Source organism: Phoenix dactylifera, chromosome 4, assembly GCF_051530095.1.
Source record: "Phoenix dactylifera cultivar Ajwa chromosome 4, Ajwa_hap1_PhDact_Kaust_v1.1, whole genome shotgun sequence".
In the NCBI taxonomy this organism is placed as follows: domain Eukaryota; kingdom Viridiplantae; phylum Streptophyta; class Magnoliopsida; order Arecales; family Arecaceae; genus Phoenix; species Phoenix dactylifera.
In genome coordinates this window covers 30,582,131-30,589,481 of record NC_143193.1, presented here as the reverse complement: position 1 = coordinate 30,589,481, position 7,351 = coordinate 30,582,131, and the positions used below count along the sequence as shown (strand labels likewise).

General features: G+C 39.4%; 1 protein-coding gene across 6 annotated transcripts in view; it reads right to left on the bottom strand.

Annotated features, from left to right (window-relative positions):
* LOC103724120 (TRAF-type zinc finger-like protein) overlaps positions 1-7,351 on the bottom strand; it is a 117,805-nt gene that overhangs the window by 70,095 nt on the left and 40,359 nt on the right. The gene's annotated exons all lie outside the window — the stretch shown is intronic.

The window sequence follows — 7,351 nt, the reverse complement described above, 5'->3', positions numbered from 1 at the left end:
CTTGAAAATTTGTGAAAATTAATGAGTAAACTAAAATATAGAAAAATTCTGTAAACTTATGGCCTTAAAGTCAATTTTGTTGTGAGACAACATAAACTAAAGTGCTTCCTGGAAACCTGATAATGCAGCACAAGCATTTGGACTTTAATGCAACACAAGCATTCAGACTTTCTGAGTGATGCAGACAACCTTTTCAAAGGCAAGTAACATGAAATGGTGGTAACGGCAGAAAAATAGTGATGTTCCTGAGAATGTAATTCCTTTCATAACCAGTGGGATATAGGGGAATATGAATAAATTTTCAAGTATGGCAAATGCAGGGGCTTTAGACAGCACAGTCTTGATGCTTTGTGATTGCCCTGATGCAAGTCAAAACTTAATTTCAGATTGTAATGGTCAAATTTGCGTTTGATTGCAAACTCCCAAAGTAGAGATCTGATTTTTGTGCAGATTTTTGGTCACAGTATTGAAAATGTATTTCAGGTTTGCAAACTTTTAGTGATGTGCCATTTCAACACACAAAAAGTGGCAATTATTCAGTCCAATGCTGAGAAATTCCATGGAAGGAGATTAAATAGAAAGGTCTGAATTTTTTTGTGCTTTAATAGTATAATTTTGTAACAGGACCAGGGGCGGCCCAATACATTTGGAGGCTTAAGGCGGATTCAGTAAATGAGACCTTTTTTTTTAATAATAAATTTTTTTAATAAATATAAAATATTTTTAAAAAAAGATATGAAAATAGATAGCTATCAAGCACATTATTTCAAGGAAGATACGTGAATGCAACAAAGACCGATAAAAAGTCTTTTCAGTTTAATATAATTTTTAAATGGAGGTTTGGAAAAGTAATTACACTAAGGAAAAGCCCATAAAACTGATTAAATAACTGAGATGATGCTTGGCAGTAATGTTTACCATGTCAAGCAAGAGCAGAATAGGAAAAGGTTATCCTATGGCACTTCATGGTCAAGGTAATGGAAAGAATTTGTCCAGAAAGGGACCTCTCTAAAAGAGAAAGTAGGGGCATTATGGGAAATTCACTCCATCTAATTAATAAAAGTCCCATCCCACCATCTCCCCTTCAAGCGAGTACCCAAGCAGCAACTGCAACCTCACCGCACCGCAGCCATTCAATCTCCAACCTCCCTCCTTTTCTCTCTCTACCAACCAAGAGGGGAGAAGAAACCGAGAGGAGAAAATTAAAAGAATCTCCACCCTCCAAGAAGTCCATCTCCAATCCCCCTATCTTTCTTCCTGATGGCCCAGCTGGATCAGGAGTAATGTGAGGGAAGGAAAACCAAGACCAAAACCAAAAAAGAGAAGGGATGAAAGATACGAGTGGCTTCAGACGTGTATCAAGCCAACCAAATCCCTCCTCTCTCTTTCTCTCCACCCAAAACAAAACTACTGTCCCCAACTTCCCAAATTGCCCCTCTGCAGGCCAGGAAACTCTCTCCACATCCCTTCCATCAAGGGGGAAGACTCGTAGCCAGCTCCTGTTCCTGTTTTATATGGGGCCTTTGCTTCCTTTTGGTCATTGGCCCGGGGCCTTTGCTTCCTTGGTCATTGGCCCGAGGCCTTAGGCGACCGCCTCGGTCGCCTAACGCTCGGGCCGGCCCTGAACAGGACAATTCCCTTTCTCAAAAGCCTTTACCTCCCTCCCTTTAAACCCTTCCTTAAAGTGAGACTAATCTCAAAACCTCGTAAAGAAAGGAAAGAAAACAATAAAAGAACAGTGGTCAAAAATATATAGAGAAGATGTGGTTGAACTAAGAGTAGAATTCTGGTGCCTACTGGTTCATAGGTGCTATATCCACCATAAGCCAATGCAATGCTGGCACCATTATTGGTTGGAATCAGGACGATTATGCTTGAATTCAAGCTTATCAAGACATTAGTATCACCCCCATATCAAGGTGCAAGGACCCTATCTTGTACACTTTTTTTTTCTCTTCCCCTTTTGTACTCCATATCAAGAATCCTACCACGCCACTAGACATCAAAATGTTACCACTACTTGAGACAAGGTACGCCATCTCTATACCAGTGCCACTCTATCACTATACCGGTATGCCCAGTATAGAAGCCGGTTTGGCATACCGAGTGTCAATATATCCCCCATACCATGTACTGGTACTGAACTGATACAATACAGTACACCCATACCACCCAGTTTGGTACGATATGGCGTAGCTTGACTTGAGATTTTAGTTCTTTAATTAATCCACCAAAAGTGAGTACCACATGGGCAAATAATCCGCTTATAATCATGCACCCTTTCTTCTTGTCTCTTAAGTGCCTCCTTTGTGCAGCTTAAAGCTTGGAATTCTCTCTTTTTTTTTAAGCCGCAAGGATTCTTAAATCACTTGTTCATCATAAAACATGAAATTTAATAAGAAAAGCAACATTGTTGAAATGAAATTTAAACCCCTCACATACAAGAAACAAAAAATACACTCAAATCCTCCTTGAGCCACATGCGTGACATTTTCTACTCCAACTGTGTCAACTACTCTAGGCTAACATGAATATGGATCTGCCTTACAAACCTTAGCTTTCATAAAGTGCAAACATCACATTGTCTTCTTAATGAACGAAGTCACAAAGTGATTGTTTGCCTTCATGATGAATGATGTTCTTTGTGGGGCATATTGACGAATTTTGCCGCCAAAAAAGGGTACTATTGCATATGCAAAATCTAGCACCACTCCTTTCCATCAAATTATACAAAGAACCTCAAAATTCATCCCATGCTTATACTCAAGGTTTTGAATCCTATGGGACAAGGGAGTCCTGGTTTATCCACAAAATAGGATGCCCCACTGTCCTGCCCCATCCCAGTGGCTATCCTAGTGAAGCACCCAGTAGGTACCCTCCATCTCTCTCCACATCTTTTTTCTTTTGTTTCTTTCTTGTTTGTTTCATTTTTCTTTCTTTCCTTTCTTCCTTCTTTCTTTAATTTATTTTTCTCTTCTTCCTTTCTTTTTCTTCTTCCTTCTTTCCTTCCTTGTTCTTCTTCTTTCCTTCCTCCCTTTCTTTCCTATTTCCTTTTCTTTCCCTGTGTGGATAGATTTGAGAGTCCTAGCCTCATTTTCTCACTGAAATATGATAGGACAGCCAAGATGACCCTGTCCCATCGAGACTTAAAACAAAAACATTGCTTGTGCTTGTCTTTATTTCCTTAATCAAGTTCTGAGGAATGGTTAGAGTACTCTAGCTCGTTCCCTTTTTCAAACAAAGTCATTGGTGGCTAACTTCATAGAACCGCCACTTTGCATTATCAAAGTGAAATGACGCTCGTAATGACACAGGACAAACATAAAGGGAACTCTATCTGCTCACTGGTAATGATGTTAATACAAGACGAAAGAACCATGAGCACTCAAATATGAAAATAATGTAATGCAATGCTAACAAATACGAACCAAACTAAGAATGTAATTTTTAAAGAAATCGGTTTTTTAAAAATGGAAGAGAGATGAAAATTTAATTTAAGGTTTTATCTCCTAAACAATTAAAAATCTTTTTCTTTTCTCTTGAATTAACAACCCTACAGAAATTGTTAATTTTAGGTTTTGGAAACTTCTAAGCGGTGCATAAGTTAATATAAAAGTCAAAGAAAAAGATGGATCTCAACAGATTGATGTTCTAATTCCTTTAATGTGTAGTAAAATGATCCGGATCTCAAATATACGATGCAAAGATTCATGATGTCTAGCTCTATATCTTATGACTCAATATTGATCTTCATCTAGGGGAACAAGCTGGATTGGTAGAGGTCATTTAGATCCAAACTTTACAAACTAACCATGCACTATAAGATCCTAACAGCTATGCCCATGACTTCTAATTCAGTTAACAGCTGTCAAGAGTTTGTAAAATTGGCACAATACTGTTCCTCAAATTGGAAGTCAGCTTATAATTGTCCAGACATTAGGAAAATCAACTTACTGCTGTTCTTGAGGATTAAAATATCATGTATCATGCCCATTTTTGGCACAGACCATGTCAACACAACCAAATCATCAGGCAGTTTGGGCCTGGTTTTGTCAAAACCATAGTATACCAACTCCTATTGTGTTGGTTCAGAATCAGCACAATTGATTTTCTAATCCTTGGTCACCACCAGGTCGCACATGGTTCAGGTTGGTTCAAATAAGTGGTCAACCCAAAACAAAATCAATCCCCAATTACTTCTTAATTTTTGAACTAAAGTTGAACCAATGAATATGGGAACCAAATTGAACCAACCTGACCAATATCGGATTAGTTCATGTCGGTTCTCAGGTTACCCAAAGCAGAAAAACAATAAATAATGCAAGGTCCGCCATACCGGTACCAGTCGGCATACCGGTGGCGGCCCGGACCGGTACGAAACCGGTCCCGTACCGGTACGAAACCGGTGGCGTACCGGTCCGAACCAGTCCCGTACCAGTTCTTCAACAATAAACTACCGGTACTGGATTTCATACTGATCCGGTACCGGTTCCAGGCCGGACCGGTACGGCAGACCATGAAATAATGATTTATTGGCTCTATTCAAGGCCCCATCAAAGACAAGTATTGAACGATATAAACCACCAAAAACTCTATTTGACAATAATTAAATCTTGAAAAAAGCTACAAATTGTGGAGATAGCATGTTACAATAACGAAAAAAACCCAAAATTTGAAAACTCATAAAAAGTCAACACAAGCTATGATTCCACAATATTATATTACAATATTTATACATATAATATCATATAAGGTTGGTTGTTTCAAGCTAAATCCTCTAAGCCTGAAAACAAACCAGTCTAATCAGGATTTTCAAAATGAGACCAGAACAGAACCATCAATAATTAAATCCAAACAAAGTCAACCAAGTAAGGCTGGGTCGGTTTGGTTATTGGGTTGGCCTGGAACCATGTGACCCCTAATCACCACCATGTACCCAGATGAATGAAAGCATTTTATTAAGCTTCCAAGGCTCCCAATTATATGGCATGGAATGCATAAAAGAAAATCGGAGGTCTACTTCCAAAAACAGATAACCTGAAAAGTTGCTAGTGGAGAGGAAAAAAAGACAGAACCCAATAAGGGAGAGGGAGCATATTCAACCACCCACCTCTCTCTCTCCCCCATGCGCGCACGTTCCCCCCAAATTTGTTTCCTTTGATTGGCCTCCCTAGTAGGTACCTCACTAGAATAGCAATACAATGGCAATGTAAGCTTAGTTAGTTCATCACCTCATCTACCAATCCTGTAATTCTTATCTTTTAACACCATCATATGTCAGGCAGTCTCTAAAGCCTCCAAAGAGAAACAAATTAACAAGGAAAATTTGCAGCAAGCAAGGCCTCTAATCAAATTTTAACAATCAAATTTCCCATATTTGGTGCCAAACAACGAAAATGATGACTCTAAAATTTACATGCATCAAGTCGGTTATGTTTCAACTTCATAAATTATGAGCTTTTTGCATTTTTTCAGATTTACAGATTTAGACCACTTTTAATTTGTTTTCTAGTTCTTAACTGGTTTCTATTTCTCGAGACACTTTTACCCGTAGCCCCATAGGATACATCTCAATATGGTATTCAGTACTAAAAGTATTTGTATTTAGTATAAAATATATGTACATCTACTAAAAAAATTGTGCATACACTGTAAAAACCAAGATTTGCTGAACTAATACCAAGAATCATACTACTTAGCAATCAGTTAGATATAATGCCAGTGTACCATACCACCTAATGCACATTGGAACCAGGGGAGGGTGAGGGAGAGGGGGAGAGGGAGGAGGAGGAGGAGGGGAGAGAGAGAGAGAGAGATCAGCTCGCCTAGGCCATGGACAATGCCTCACTCAAGAGGGCTTTCAGCCAATCAGAGAGATCCTTGAATCCAAGGTCCCAGTCCCTCAATCCAACCTAGAAAGATCCTCAAATCCAAGGATTTTGTGTTTTTTGCTCTCAAATCTGATGGCTTTTTGTTGTTTTTTGGTGCACATCTTGATTGATCGAGAGACAGAGGTCAAGGGGCTTCGAATTCGTGACTTTTAGGAAAACGAGCAGGCGATGAGCAACACTTACAGGAACCAAGGGAAAAAGGAGGGGGAGGGGAAGTAGATTAGCTCGCCTGGGCTATGGACGACACCTCCCTCGAGAGAGGCAAGATCCTCGAACCCAGGGTTCTTAAACCCACGATCCAACATAGAAAGATCCTCAAATCCAAGCTTTTTGTAATTCCTGATCTCAGATCTAGTGGCTTTTGGTTGTTTTTTGGTGCAGATCATCATCAATCGAAAGACAAGGATGTCGAAAGGCTTTGGATTCGTGACCTTCAGGAACAAACAGACAATGAGGGGAGCCTTCGAGGGGATGAACGAGCAAACCCTGGATAGGAGGAGCATCACCGTCAAGGAGGCCTAGTTCTAAGATGGTAGCGGCGAGTGAAGCAGCGAAAATATCATCATGAGTGGTTGGGCGGTTGTAGTCGAAGCATTGGAAGAGAGGATGGTAGGGCAAGAGAGGAGGATGGTGAGGAGAAGAGCCAGAAGCTTCGAGAGAGGGCAAAAATAGAGATGAGCTTGTGAGGAGACCAAACGAACAAATTATAAAGAGCCCCGAATCGAAACAAGGGGTCGTTTCATCCTGGTAACCGACTGGTTCGGGTCGGTCCGCCCCAAACTAGATGATTCGGGATGGTTTGGTTGTCCTTGGTAAAAAGGCATGTGCATTCAACTCCAATTAAACATACAGCAGGTGTGTATCTGCTGAGGTTAGGAGCAAAAGCATCCAAAACTTCAAAATTCCACCATTTTGCAAAAGAATGAAAGTAAAAAAATTAAAGTGACCAGATTTGCAGGAAGAAAATAAAAGTAGGTCAATTTTACAAAATTCCCTATTTAATAAGATAACTGCTTCAACACATTTGCCTCAAGTTTCAACATTTTCCTAATGGCAGTTTGAAAAACTTTTCATCCCTAAGAAAGTCAGGGATGCCTCAGCTAGCCTTCCAAGGTTCCCATTTAGTTCTAGTTCTATGGTTTATTCCTGTAAAAGTTGAATATAGGCCCAACATCCCTTTCATCATGTTGTATTCTTTTTCTAATCAACCAAATTATTCATGTGCTAATGCATGACCAAAGGAAGTGGTTATGTTGGGATTGTGACAAAATAGAAACAAACAATTAATTAGGGCTAGAGACCTTATGACAAAGGAACTCAAATGAATGCAGTTTTAAACTTTTGAGGGAGCTACAATTGTAGCTCAGCAAATAGATACTCAATATACTTGATAAATATTCATTTAATCATCTTTAAAATGTTCGCAAACATTACTGACAGAGAAACATTATCTAAAAATT